Source organism: Ailuropoda melanoleuca, chromosome 3 (genome assembly GCF_002007445.2).
Source record: "Ailuropoda melanoleuca isolate Jingjing chromosome 3, ASM200744v2, whole genome shotgun sequence".
Taxonomy (NCBI): domain Eukaryota; kingdom Metazoa; phylum Chordata; class Mammalia; order Carnivora; family Ursidae; genus Ailuropoda; species Ailuropoda melanoleuca.
The window spans coordinates 72299938-72315942 of NC_048220.1; the positions used below are offsets into that span (position 1 = coordinate 72299938).

Below are 16005 nucleotides of genomic sequence, written 5' to 3' on the forward strand. Positions count from 1 at the left end.
TTTTTTTTCAGGTTTTGTGGTTAACCTCTCCAAATGGCTAGGGGAAGCTAAAACATGCACCCTATTAGTCTTTCTGACTTTCTCAAGCGAGGGTAGTAGGCCCTAAATAGACCTGAAACCAATACTTTTTGCAATACTTTGAGGTAAGGAGTCCTATTATCTCCACTTCGGAGATAAGAAACCAAGGTCAAAGTGGTTAAGAAACATGTCCAAGGACATAATGCATATTAAAGAAAAGCACAGCTGTTTTAGAATGACTTTAGGACAGGGGTTTTAATTGACACTATTTATACATGTGATTTCTTTCAGAACCAGAGGAAATATCAATAGGCTCATCCTTCACCCCAACATTCCCATAGGAGAAAGAGTGCAGTTTCCCAGGACTTAAACATATTATACAAGTCCACTCTGCCATGATGTTTCCCAAATCCTGAGCAGTTATGAAATAAAGGATTTTAAGTATCTAAACCACAAAAATAATACTTATACCTCAGATCTCTTGAAGGAGAGGATTTTCAAAATGCCAGTAAAAGGATTAGATACAGAATTGATGTGACTTTTTGAAATACGAAGCATAGGATTAACAGTTAATTTATATGTGGCATACCATTATGTAGTAAACAAAGCGTAAGAAATAGAGATGAAATATCATGTTGAAGATCTGCATTGCAGTGTGGTGGATGACTGCAGAAACACACGAACACGCATACACATATCACAGTTCATGCTTGCTGATCAGGTAACGATTAATGAAATCCTCAACTTGACAGAAATAAAAACAAATGACATTTATGTCATGAAAATAACTAAGTGACAAAACAGAAGAGGAAATTTTTTCACAAATGCAGATTTATTTACATTACTGGCAAAGGTGGGAAGAACAGTGCCATATTGTTTCTAGGGAAATCACAGAATAAAAAAAAACATTTCGAACTCATTCTAAAAGACAAAGATGAATACTGAGAATTACGTTAGGCTATGTCATTCCCACACTTCTGCCAAAACCGAAATGGAGTCATTGGGCAAAGTGGCTACAACTATACAGATATTATCTAATAAGTTAGTTTTTTGGGGTGAGGGGTGGGGAAGATATGCTAATGAATGGATATGCTGTGCTTACATCAAATAAAATACATATGCTTCTAATACGTATCCAATTTTAGTTTAAAATTTAAGAATAAAAGGTATTCAGCTTAGTTTCTGCCCTCGGCCATTGTTTATATGTGGTATCGTAGCTATGTGGGAATTGGTGTTCACATCCCAATCTGTGTGACCTAAGGCAAGTGACTTAAACTCTCTGAGATTCAACTTTTCTATAAATGAGGCTATTAACACTGATTGAAATGCTATTGAGAAAATTAAATGAAACACAGTATTTGAATTTCCTCTCAGAATTGCTTGCTTAGAGTTGGTAATAAATATTAGCTAAAGGTAATCATTTTGTATACACCCTTTCCTTTTGCAACCTATTGTGAGAGACAAAAGGAAAGCGTGCAGACAAATTAAAGAGCATGTCAGATAGAAAAAACTTATTGAGCAACAGTGTGGGGAGGGGGAAAATTTATTTATAGCACACCTAACAAATCATTTTGTCAGGAATTTAGCCATTGCCACCCCCCTCAAAAAAAACTAGCTGGGATTTGAATGGTTGATTCAATGATTGATTAAGAACATCTTGAATATTAGACAAAACAAGTCTAATTTCATAGGCAATATGAAAAATATAGAAGCTCACAGACATGGCTAAGTGTAGGCCAAGTCCTACAATTAGGACTTTGACACAATTCTTATATAAGGTAATGAAGATCTTTTATTATGACAGTAAGAAGAATATTAGCTAAGTTTTATTGAGTACTCCCTATGTGCCAGAAATTGTTATATTTGCTTTGCATATCATATGCAATTCTCAACGTAATCCCATGAAACAGGCACTATCACTATGTTTCTCCATTGATGAAGAAACTGAGTTGGGTAAGCTATACACATTTACAAAGCTTGTAAGGAGTAAAGGCAGGTTTTAAGCTCTTAATATTATGCATCAATTAATTCCTGTGAATGAAAAGGAAGAACTAGACAGACAAATTTAGTTAGATATCTTGGTCACAAGTTCAGTTGCATTTAAATGTGATACACTTGTGTCTATCATCTCAGGGACTTCATTGATTCCCATGTCTGGTCTAAAGGCTAAAGAAGTGAGGAGATTACATCCTTCCTCACTCTCCTGTAGACACTCTTCCCCAAAGGTGGGGGTTAGATGGGAGAAGACAACAGGCCCAGCAGGTGGAGGTTACTCCTTGGCAGCGAGGATATACAAGGAGCTGTGCTGCTTTGAAAAACCACCAAAGCAAGTAAACATGAAAAGGAATTTGAAGGGGGTAAAAAAAAAAAAAAAAGGTTAATTCTGAGATTTCCTACCAGCAGAGTATGGAAGAAATGTGAGGTAATCCGAAGTAGATGTACATAGACTAAGGAAAGAAAGGGAGGGAGGGAGGAAGAAATGAAGGAAGAAAGAAAAAAGGAAGGACAAAAAGAAGGCAGCAGACAGATGGTACCATTTAAAAGCAAAGGACTAAAATTCAAAATGAGACCCTATAGTAAAGTTCGCGGACTACATCTTTTCTCTAAAATAAGGAAATTGTCCTAGGTGAGAATGAGAAGTAAAGTCTACAGATTGAGTTTAATTTTGAAATAAATACACTGAACTGTTGAGGTGTTTGTTTTCTTTCTCTACTGGAGCCTTATTTCTCATAAAAAAGTGTTCTCATTATGAAAAACTACATATGAACAAGTAGTATTGCTGAAAGGACAAATCTCCTCAATCCTTCTTAAAATAATGAGAGGATACTGTTATGATCTCAAAGTAATATAGAGAGTACTGGAGGCTATTAGTAACTTTAACAAGTTTAAATGTAATATAAAATACAAATATCTCAGGGCATCTGGGTGACTCAGTGGGGTAAACATTTGCCTTCAGTTCAGGTCATGACCTCAGTGTCCTGGGATGAGCCCCTCCTTGGGAATCCCTGCTTAGCAGGGAGTCTGCTTCTCCCTCTTTCCCTGCCCCTTCCTCCCCCACCCCGCTCATGCTCTCTCTGCTTCAAATAAACAAATAAAATCTTAAAAACAAACAAATATCTCCTCTTATATTAAGCACTGGCTTAAAAATAAGGCCTAAAAATGCAGACTTATTCCAAGACTTCAGCTCTGGACAATATTTTGACTTACTAGGGCTCAACCTAGACTCTCACAGTTAACTCTAGCATATGAATAGACAAGAGTCTGGGAAACCAGGAAGGGTGGTGAGAGTCAGAGCTTTTCACTCTGACATTTTTAATCAATCTCAAACTTGACATTTATCATCCTTCTTCTTGGAGCCTTCTTAATTTTGAGTAGTATGAATACTTACAAGTAAGTCATCACCTATTTTTCAAGAAAGGATAAAAAATAAAAGGAAGGATGAACAATAGGAGAAGTAAAAGGGAAAAGTAAGACACTGGAAGGACAATGACTAAAAAACATTTTTCTCAATTAAGAATAAACTCTCGGGGCGCCTGGGTGGCACAGCGGTTAAGCGTCTGCCTTCGGCTCAGGGCGTGATCCCGGCGTTTCTGGGATCGAGCCCCACATCAGGCTCCTCTGCTATGAGCCTGCTTCTTCCTCTCCCACTCCCCCTGCTTGTGTTCCTTCTCTCGCTGGCTGTCTCTATCTCTGTCGAATAAATAAATAAAATCTTTAAAAAACAAAACAAAACAAAACATATTTTATTAAGTAAATTTTAAGTGAAGTGTTTATTGAATGNGCACTACACAATACAGAAGGAGAGGGTTTTGAGAGCTGTTCTCTATCTCAGGCTTGACAGATACTTATTTTTATTTTATTGTTTTCTTTTTCACAAAAGTAAATATGGAGTATATATAGGGTAGCAAGACTAATATTTACATTAATTATTGTAAATGTTGTTTCTTGAAATTGCATACAGAATGAATATACTAAGTATCCTGTCTAAATGTTTCCTTTGTAATTAAAAAAATAATCATTTTTATTTCTCTGAAGAGGGTGTAAAGAGAAAATGATGGCAGTTGTTGAAAAATTTCCTGTTCATTGTCTTGGGTAAGAAAAAAAAAATCATGACTGGGATATTTAAAACAAAGGGGTGGGAAACCAAGCAAGAATTCTTAGAGTATATTCTCAGATACTCTTGTCATAATCAAGGGAACTGGACCACTCCATTGATCAGTGTTTGCTGAGCAGTCACTACTGTTTTGAGGGAAGAACTGATTCAGCATGAAATTTATGTCCTTAAAAATTACGTTGTGCAAAGAGGGAAACAGGATTCATGAAATATTATGGCTGATATTTTAATCACTGATGCCAGAAACCCAAGGCAGAAAAACCATTAACTTTTTCTCTTTGCCATTCATGGTATTAATAAACAATATACATTCTGGTCATTACAGTGGCTTGGGAAACACATCTGAGTTTTTGAACTTTTAGTGATTACACTATCAAACATGTCACAGCACCATAGCTTTGACATTTAATTTTCTCATTTAGGAAAATAAAAATATTTTACTTTATCATTATAAATTATGAATATTTTTTCTTTTCATTTTTTTGAAAGTATGACCAAAGGTTGAAAAATGATTTCTAACTTAGCATATATGATTTATTCAACATTGGTCCTGGAAAGACAGTTGGTATAATGCTCAGAGTATTTACGCATTCTGGTATCAACTGTATTCAGAAATGTTGTCAAATTATTAGTGAATAAAAATGATGTTTTATTTTCTGATATAACAGTAGGCCAAGGTAACTTCATGGTTACTAAATCATATTTATTCTAAGTGGAATTTTCTCATACTCTATTTTAGCAGAAAGTCGCATTTTTGACTTGGCTGAAAGGCTTTGATCTCCATAATTCTTTTATTCTCCGTATCTGATTCAGAAAGTTCCTCTCAGAAAATCTCTCCTGAATATTTTCTCTCTTTTCTATTCCTAACTGATATTGTCTCAACTTAGCTTAGGTACCATCATGTTTCTCTGAACTACTGTTGCAACAATTTATTAATTAATTATTTTTCGAACTATTAGCTAGACCCATTGGTGGATCATGAATCATATTTGGGGTCATGGATCAGCAATTTTTAAAGAATGTGAAAGAACAAAATGGATTATAATTGAAAACAACAGTGTTTCTGGCACATAATTTTATGAAAATTTGTTGAAGTTTTGTGTGTGTGTGTGTGTGGTGTATGTAGTAATAGCAATGGAAGCAGCAAGAGTATATGTGACGTTAAGTTGTATTTCTTACTATGCACTTTTATTATAAACAGAATTGAAAAACATTGCTCTAACCAGTTCTTTAACACAAAGACTTCAAATTTATTATTCTGCTTCAAGGATGTTATCACCTTGTTAAATTGCACATTTGATCACATTGCTATCCCAATCAAAAAGTCTTTAGTGGTATCAGTCCAGAGTTTTCATAACTTGTCCCTATTCTTATTTTCAGAATTTTCTTTCTACAAGCCCACTGTCTATCTTAGATCTGAGCAGCTTCAGTCAACTCCACGTAGTCTATGTCTTCTCTATGTCCCTTTATTTATGATGGGGTCTCTGCCTGAAATAACCTCCCTCTCCAAGACACTCTAGCCTCTAACCCAAAAGTCCTATTTGTTCTTAAAACTCGAAGGTTAATATCCGTTGCAATGTTTTACATGATTTCTTTGGCAGAACTAATCGCTTCCACTGCACTGTTCTAAGATATTTACTAGTATCTTTATTCTACCACATATAAAAAGCTATCATATTTAGTTGCTTGTATAGGGTTGATATCTTTAATGAAATTAGGAGAGCTACCATAATAATAAAGAGAGTTACTCTGTTTATTTCGTGTATGTGAACTGAGAACCTGTGTACAGGTATTTGATATCTCAGTCTTCTAAGAACACTGCTTATGCTCTAAACCAGGTCCTGAACACACACAGTGCTGAGTCAGAGGTTAACGCGACTCTGGAAAATGGACAATTTTGCTTGAACATTTCCCCATTTAATGGGGACAGGCTCTTCTGGGCTTGTGATGATACATACCAAAGAATCTAGACTGGGCTCTCAGGGTGTCAGTTTGTGAGCTCTGTGCCAAATCTTCTGATACCTGTACAAATACCTCAGTTTTCATTTTTAACGTGTTAGTTGTGTTAAACATGTTAAAGATGTCTCAGTAGAAATATGATATAGTGTGTGTTTGAAAGTTGAGCTAAGGAAAACAAAAGGTGCAGTACTAATAAATATGTGTTAAGCTGAAAACTGGTTTTAATTCTGTTAAAGGTTTCACTGTCAGAAGCTGTGCTAATTAAAAGAGACCAATATTGAAAAAAGATTATCATTTTAAGTTGGAATTATTTAACCTAAAACAAGAAATGTGATCTGTTCCACGGATGTACCTATTTTAGGTGACTGGTGTTTCCTGTAAGCACAGCCATTGTCATTCAAAACAAGTTAGGAAGACTGGAGAAGTTCTAAAGACATAATATTTTTTTCATTCTGATTTTTAAAAATAACTCTAAGTCAGAATTTACTCCAGAGTTAGTACATAGGGATAAGTGGAAAAAAGAAACTACAGTGTTTAGCATTCTTCCAATTGTTAGGATTCCTCCCCCTTTGTTTTATTAAAGTATAACAAGTTTCAGTTTGTGGTTTGTAAAAATGAAACTCCCAGTTCTCCCTTAACCAAATAGTGTTCTGCTTTTTAACGAACACTATGTAAAATACCGAGACAAGCTTAGAAGTCTATTATGCATTAAAATTGCCCAAGACTTAGAAATAGCTTCATCAGGTAACTAAAGAATAGATCAGAAATACCGTAAATATAAAAGGTACCAAACTAAGCATTCCAAATATTAATAGTTTTCTTAAGTTACATATAGAAGGTCATTCCTGGGAATTTGAAAAATTGAAGTGAAAGGCAAAGCATGCTTATATACATGCTAAAAAAAAAACTAAAGATTATTATTAATGATCTTGATCATTGAAACTAAAAAGCACAAAAAGCACATCCACACAATTCTTTGATAAGAAGATATGCACAAAGAATAAGGACAAGGATATTCATAAAGGGAATTATTGTTCCTGTTCCAAACAGAACTGTCTTAAAACTTAGTTTCATTCATTTTTATAATTAATTCCCTCTAACTCACTGGCTGCAACGCTTTGTTCTTAGCGCTATGATTACAGCAACTGTAGTTATTTTCTTACTCCCCTCTAGGTCTATCTCCTCCATCAGACTGCAAATTCCAAACAGAATAGACCATGTAATGTATCTTTATTTCCCTAATATCTACTGCAGTCCCTCAGAATTTGGCATCTAGTGGCTGCATGGTAATTATTTGTTGAATAAAACAATACTTGTTGCAATCATGTGACAACAAATTAATGGAACTACTGTTTTTAACTTTTAAACTTCAAATAACTGCTTTTATTTTATTTAATAATCATATTTAAGAGCCATACATTTACGCCAAAGACAACACCAGTACTCAAAAAATAATTATGGGACTCTAATTTTGAACTTCTTTCCTGAACACATTATGAGTTATGGTAAAAAAAATCATTCTCAGTCTTTATTAGATCAACATGCTTTTGACTCAAGACCATGTTGTTCAGTCTGATCATCCATATAATTCATTAAATATAATAAGAGCTATCAGTTACTACTTTTCATCACATACCATTGATATCTAAGTTATTAGAATTTTAAAGAACATTCATATAAGTGAGTTATCTGTAATCATGTTTTACAAATAAGGGGGAAAAAACCTTCAGTTTACACCTCTTCAAGTTGGGATTTAAACCCAACTTTGAATCTAAAACACTGTATTCAACAGATGGTAGCCACACTTGTAGTGAATATAGCATAATGTATAAACTTGTTGGATCACTATGTCGAACACCTGAAATTAATGTAGCATTATGTGTCAACTGTACACCAAATAAATAAATAAATAATAGGTAGGTCCAAAATAAAACAAAGTAAATAAAACAAAACAACATGAATCCAAAATTTACTGCACAATACCAAAGTTTCAAATGATTTTGATATCCAAAATACATATTCTCTCTCTCAAACACACACACATACACACACACATTATGCTTGTCACTAATGAGAAAATACTCAAATCTACAGACTACAAAACTCTATTAACTTGAGATTTTATGTATTGTTTAAAAAATACATATACATATATATGTATTTTATGGTCAAATTCACTCAGGTAGTATTACTAAAACATGAGTCCAACTCTTCAAATTCCCAGTATGTCACCTTTCCCATCTATATTCCAGATTTTTAACATATTTCTTTTATTTTTTTAAAGTAAAATTAGTTTTGTTCCCAATTTAAAAACAGTATTTGTGTTCACTGAATGGGGAAACGCATACACATACAAACACACAAACTATCATTACCAAAAACAGAAGTTAAGCTAATTCGAACATAAAACACTTTTAAGTCTCCCTCTAAAAGATAATCACTGTTAACATTTGGTACCATATTGACTGCGAATATTCTAAAAAAATATTTCCAGTAATGGCATAAGTCAATATACCGAAAAGATTGCATTCTGTGGTTCCAAGAATTTCAGTGGATGCCAGTAAAGTAGATATGGGAAGTGGAAGGTCTTATCTCTTAGAAAAATATCAGGGTCCTTTCCCCAAAACTATACTAAATGATGTTGATGTAAAACAACTTCTCTCCCTTTTGATAATTCTTGTATTTACCGGTTCTTCATTCACTCTCTATGTGCCATGCCTTCCCAAGGCCCTGACCTCATCACATTTACAAAAATCCACATGAATCATTAAAACTGAGTTTTGTTTTTCCTTTGCTAAGAAATGATACTCTTCCCCTGATTTTGAGGCTTAACATTTGCTTGCACACATCAAGAGGAGAGGCAACACTCCTGGACCAAAGGAATCAAAAGCCAGATTAAGGAAGCAATATTAACTAGAAAATGTTATTTCTACAAATTGACCAATGAGAAGGAAATTTATTCACAAAACATGGCAACCAGAAGGAAAAAAATTGAAACAACAGTGCAAGTGGACAGGACCTATTCCAAAGGTGTCTCCTGAATCATAAGAAAATGGAGTCATAGAGTTTCAGAGCCAGAAAGAAATGTATGAGGCCATCTACTTCAACTGCCTCATTTGGCGTATTGGGAACCTGAGACCCCAAGTGATTCACTTTACTTGTTCAAAGTCACACAGCTATAGTTAGCGCCAATGTCAGCAGAAGGATCCAGGTTGCTGAACTCTCAAATAAGTATTATTTCAATTATACTCCATGAGAGAAAACATAACTGCTTAGCAACAATGACCATTTAACTGTAAATATTTACAGCTTCTGTGCACCTAGGTCACAGGTATAATTTTCACACCATGAATATACTACAAATATATTAATCTTAAGCCATCAGAAGGAAGAAAGATTTACACTTATTGAATAAATAATTTGTACTTGGGTTTATACTAGTCAGTTTAACACATCTCATTTTATTTCTATACCCACAAAAAATAGAAGGTAAGGATTATTTTCTTCATATTAAATGTGAAGAAACTATGGCTCAGAGAAGTAAATAAATCACTTAAGATTGAATATATATATTAAATGGAAAAGCTGGAACTTGAAATCAGAACTACCTGATTTAAAGATTTATCTCACTTTAGGTGTTGAAAGAAAGGGTCTCAGTCTTCCCCTCACTTATCTGGCCTTTGAATATTTCAGCATAGTTTTGGCACACAATAAGTAGATATTTTTCTAAAGATTTTATTTATTTACTTATTTGAGAGAGGAGGGGAGTAGGGGGAGAGGCAGAAGGAGAGGGAGAGAGAATCTTAAGTAGACTCCACCCTCAGCGGCACAGGGCTCAATCCCAGGACCCCAAGATCATGACTTGAGCCAAAATCAAGAGTCGGACACTTAACTGACTGAGCCACTTGGGTCCCCCAATAAGTAAATGTTAAAGGAAAAGAATTTCCCACAAGATAATCTGTAAATCACAACTGGAGAAACTGCTCAACACTATAAAGTCAGTGTTTATTTTATTTTGTATTTCTTGACTTTTGTTTTTTCTGATTTTATTAAGATATAGTTGACACATAATATCGTGTAGGTTGAAGGTATACAACACAATGATTTGGTATATATATAGATATATCGATATAGATATACAGATACATAATATATGTATATATTATTTTACAAGGATTGTTAACAAGGATTATTAACATATCCATCACCTCACATAGTTACTATTATGTGTGTGTGTGGTTTTATTTGCTGTTTTTTTATCCTACTTTGAAGAATGGCTGGTGCCGTGTGGAAATATCAGACATTATAATGGTATTCCTATTCTGTTTTACATGCTAAGTCATCAAAATTTGAAATGTACCCTAATAAATACAATATCTCACTGGTCTTCATATTTCAGAGTAAACATACAACTAAAAACCTCTTGATAGTACAGCACAAACTATTATTTCTAATTGAAAAATACAAGTGTTTCTGATCTTTATTTAAAAATAAAATATTAAACTTTGAGAAGGAGAGGAAAAAGCTCTATTGTTGCTTCCCTCCCTAACTTACTGTGTATACTCAGGAAAGTCACTCCAACTCTCTGTTCTATGAAAAAATAGTTTGTTAACCTAAGCCTAACTCACTCAGAGGAACCAGTGGGAATCAGTTAGGTTTCTTCAAGATTCATTTTCTGTCATCCAAAAAACGTCACATTTTAAAATGTAGCACATTCGTGTTTATTATCATTTGCCTTTTCCATCTATTATACAATTCATATAATTCCTTTATTTTCTTAATTTGTCTTTTACTGTATCCCTGCTGTCACTATCTTACTTTGCCCCTCATTACCTCCATCTTTAGACTGCTTTCAGTGGTACCATTTTTATCCCTCTCTAATTTATCGATCACCTAGAAATCTTCCTGAAATTTAAATTTGGTCATGTCATTCCTCCACTGAGTGGCTTTATAAACTACCTGCAAAATGAAGCCCAATATCATTAGCAAGGTACCATGGACCCTGTGTTACCTATCTCTCAGCCCCCTTCTCCAGGCCTCATCTGCTTCTATTGACCCATACAACCATTCTATTCCAGCATGCTGAAACCATCTGCAGGCCTGGAAAAGCCACTTTCTTCCATGCTCTGGGCCCTTTGTGCATAACGGATCCAGTTTGGACTTGGTCACGCTCTCTTTTCCCGCCTATCTATATTAACCTTCTCAGTCAACTCAAGTGCTGCTTTTCTCAGGAAATCATCCTTGACCATCTAGCTTATGTCTCCTGTCTGTCTCATTACCAGTGCTTACTTCTCTGTATAACTCTAATAAAGCAATTTGCACATTATTAGTCATTACTTTATCTCCACTAAACCATGATCATCTCAAACTTAGAGACTTGTTTTTCATTTTTGTATCTCCAATTCCTGATAAGTAGGTGGACAAAGAGTGAAGGAGTTAATGAATAAATTGTAAGAAAGATCAAAGCTATGCTATTTATCACTTGAAGCAATAGGTACTGAAAAGTTTTTATCTAATTTTGGAGTAGATATTTTGGGCCTGTATCTATTTACAGAGGAGTTTGTTGAAAAATAACAAATACTTTAAATCCAAAACCGAAGACCTTATTTAGAAAGAATCTGTGGAAGGACTGATTAACTGCCCATTTTCTAATGTGCAATTGATGTCAGGAAATTATAATCTCCACATTTTACATTGATATGAATCATAGCATCTAAGCTTGGTTTATCATCTTGCTCTGTCCTATGAGATGGATTTCATCACATTTTGCCTCCTCTAGTATCTTCCTTATTGAGCGCTCTTCCTCTTTTTTATCTTTGATTTTTTTTATCTTTTTCATTTTATCATAGTCCTTTTATCTGTTAATGTGCTTATGCTTCTATGCCTCTAAGTATATTCCCCTTCTGCTTAGAACAACAATAAAACCCCAACAAGAACAAACAAACCAACAAACTCTAAGAGCCTTTCTTGGACTATAGGATACTATGTAAATCCTTAACAGGGCTTAATGAACTTTCATCATGTAATTCCAACATACCTTGACATTTCCTCTTCCACATTGTTTCTCATTATGAACCTAATAGTAGAGTGGTCCCAAACTCTATCTATCCCAAGACCATGGAAATTATTTGTCTTTATGCTTACTGGTCTCTTTGCCTTAGATTCCTCTTTTGCATTTGTTGAATGACAAATCATCTAGATGATTTACTTAGGTTTTTTTGTCATGCTTAATAAAATGCCTTGATACATAAGCAATTGTCTGTGTTTGGAGAGATTCCTAGAACTGGAAATAGTGAATAAAGAAATACACTATTTGTAAGGTTTGGTAGACAGTATCAACCTGATTTTTGGAATAGTTGTTATCAATTTACATCTTTGAAAGCATTTCATAGGAGTGCCAATATCAACACAACTTTGCACTTAATATTAAGAGTTTTGAAAATCCTTTCTAGATTGATAGATGAGAAATTGTATCTGTTTAAAATAATGCGTTTTTAGAGAATGGGATAAGCATTTTAAGACAACGTTTTAAAATTTAAAAGTTCATCACTGTAAAAAAATTATCTCTTCTAGATAAAATCTTGTTATCCAAGGAATTATATGGTTGGGGGAAAAAAAGTTAGAGCTTCACTTCAGATCACAATCCATAATAAAGTCCATATTTGGTTTTAAGTTAAATTTTAAAAATCATAAAGAATCATAAATAATTATAATAAAATGGGAATTCTGATTTTTACTTAGAACATAAATTTTATGATTAAAATCAATAGAATTCACAAAGGTAATTAGTTTTATATAAGCTATAAAATTTCATGAATCCAAAATATGAATAAAATATTAAGTAAAAATATGGTAGAAATTAAATGGAGTGAATATTGCATATGTAGTGGAACTATCCCTAAAATATTAAGTGGTTATTTTAATTAGAACAAATTTTTAAAAATCTTTCTAATGCCTTGGACCTGGCTCACTACCAGAAACTTAACTGTTTGTACTTAACAAACTTAAGGACAAACATTCTCTGCGAGAGTGGAACGGAAAGAATTAAGGCCATTTTCATGAACACACAGAAAAGCAGAAATATTTTTTCTTTCCCAGAAAAGAGTCTATTTTGCTATAAGAATTAGCATTCATAGAAGGTCGAGAGGATGATTTAAAGTTTGCCATAAATTACCCACTAGTGGAGAATCAAGAATTGATTGAGTTATAAAAATGCATTGTATCAGTCAAGGGAAGTCAATTCCTCCATCTTTTTCTTTTTTGAAATGTACTACCCCTTTTCTTAGGAAGCTAGATCATTATAAAGTAAAAAAATTTTATCTTATTACTTTAGTTTCCTGAAGAAATATATATCTTCACTACAATTATTCCTAATATTATACACTCAGATTTTACAGACACTCCTATCTGAGAAGTGTTCCTGTCTCTTTGCATTCCATATTTTCTTTATGTTATTCAGTGTTAACTGTGTACATATTTGATTAAATTTGGGAAAAGTGTATCTTCTTATTTATTTCAGACAATGAGAATTTGCATTTCTAGTCAATGGCCATGGCTATAGGAAATGCAGTGACAGATTTAATTTTCAACTACAACATTTAAATTAGACAAGATGTGCTTTAGTATCATTCACCATTAAGCTTTACAGTTTATGCATTTCTTTACTTTATTTCCCAACTGATACTTAGACTAACATTTTGAAATAATAGGCCTATATTATTATCATCATTGGACAGTGGAAATAATGATGTTTAGATAGGTGTCCAATATTATGCTTCTATTAATTATCAGGAACCCAGCTTTTTGACCCCCCAATATCTAGGGCATTTCACTATATGACTCTTCAGATTTTGGTATTTTCTTTTTAATTGTAAGGATAAATGACCTTTACTTATATATGACTCCTCTTACATATTAATTTTGAAATAGACTGTACAATAATACATGAACACAAACCACATTTTTCTTAAGTCCTACATTAATTCTTAAATGCCATAAATAAACAGCATATACCTCAACATAACAATTTCGGCATTAGATCCTGAAGATACAGGCTAAATAAAACATATTGGGAATTCCAGCTTTCCTAGAGCTTAGTGTCCACATATACTGAGATGTTCAATACATCTTCAACCTTAATACACGTTAAGAATCACATGAGCTGTGTGATCAAATGCACATTTTTAAAATTTTATTTTAATTTTTTAATTATATTATGTTAGTCACCATACAGTACATCCCCGGTTTCTGATGCAAAGTTTGATGATTCATTAGTTGCGTACAACACCCAGTGCATCATGCAATACGTGCCCTCCTTACTACCCATCACCAGTCTACCCCATTCTCCCACCCCCCTCCCCTCTGAAGCCCTCAGTTTGGTTCTCAGAGTCCATAGTCTAATGCACATCTGATTCAGCAGGTCTGGTACAAATTCTGAGATTCTGCATTTCTAACAAGCTTCCACGTGATGCCAACATTGGAGTTCAGAACTATAATTTGAATAGCCAGATTTACTTATATAAATATATGTACAAATATAGGTAGATAGATAATTTTAATTGACCTCTCATTGCTAGTTTTATATTTTTAGAAAAAAAATATGAACAAAGAGGAAATTAGGAAGGGGTTGGTTAAGCATGGCAGAAACTAAGGATGATGATTAACAAAGGAGTAACCAAGCAAATAGAAGATAGTGATCTAGGTTGGAGGGAAGATGGCACAATATAAAACAGAGAAAAAAGAGGTACAAAGAAAGGAATAAATGAACAAAATTAAATTCAAAATTCCAACTAGCCTAACAGAAAAAGTGTTTTACAGCTCTTAGTTAACCATTTCTGAATCACTTAAGTCAAACTCGCGATTCCTAGTATCTCTGTTAAGCACAGTGAGGAGCGGCATATGATGGTCAAAAAATAACAGTTGACGGTTGCAACTGTTAATTAACTCTGCCCGCAGAGGCTTCCACATTATGTCAAAGGTAGCACAGAGCGGGACCATATTTACTTTGATCAGACTGGACATAGTCTCTCTTCTATAAAAAAACAGTAAGGATGGGTTGCCTGACATTTCCCACAATCACCAGATAACCCAGAAAAAGGAAAGAATGCACAATGATTTTCCCACACCAAGACAGGGTGAGAAGATTATGGAACATGCAATGAGGGTTTGTTCTCCACCATCTGTCAGTATCAATATGAAGAAATACCTGAATTTTTTTGTCATTAGAAAACCATTAGTGCTAAGCTCATAAAATTCTTGAGTACAGATAGCACAAATATTAGAATGTACTGTTTTTTAAATTCACATGGGAGTAAATTATCTGAAAAAATTGAAAAATAATTTCAGGAAAATTTAATAGCACTTTAAATATTGTTTTCCAAAATCCAAAACAATTTTCACTGCTTAATGTAAGACACACACTGTTAAAATTTACAACCACACAGTTAAAAAAAAGATTTTTAAAAGCTACGTTTAAACAGATTATGTAAAAGAAGCTTTCTAAACCTATTTTCCTTTGTCTATGATGATATATAAATGATATATACTGTCTAATAAACTCCAGATTCTTGAAATTTTACAGCATACTTTTAGATATGTAAATGTGGAATAAACAGCCATAGATTTGGTAGAGCAATTCCATCACTCTGTGGGCCCTGTGAGCAGGGAAATTGTAACAGTTTAGGTAAAGAGATATAGTTTATACAATAATCTCAGTTTCTAAATTAGAAAACTAAACCACAGAAAGGCATACAACTTCATCGAGTATCATCTACAATGAACACTGCTTGGAGTCTTGAACTCTATACTGGACCATGCTTTTCCTGTGCAGCACTGATTCTCTCTCCAACATTTAGCCTATGTCAAGCCTCCCAAATATAAAATATAGAAATTAATATCAATAGGATAATTTCTCT

The 16005-nt window shown here is 33.7% G+C and overlaps 1 protein-coding gene across 1 annotated transcript in view; it reads right to left on the minus strand.

Moving 5' to 3' along the window:
• Positions 1-16005, minus strand: part of ST8SIA4 (ST8 alpha-N-acetyl-neuraminide alpha-2,8-sialyltransferase 4) — a 94763-nt gene that overhangs the window by 56770 nt on the left and 21988 nt on the right.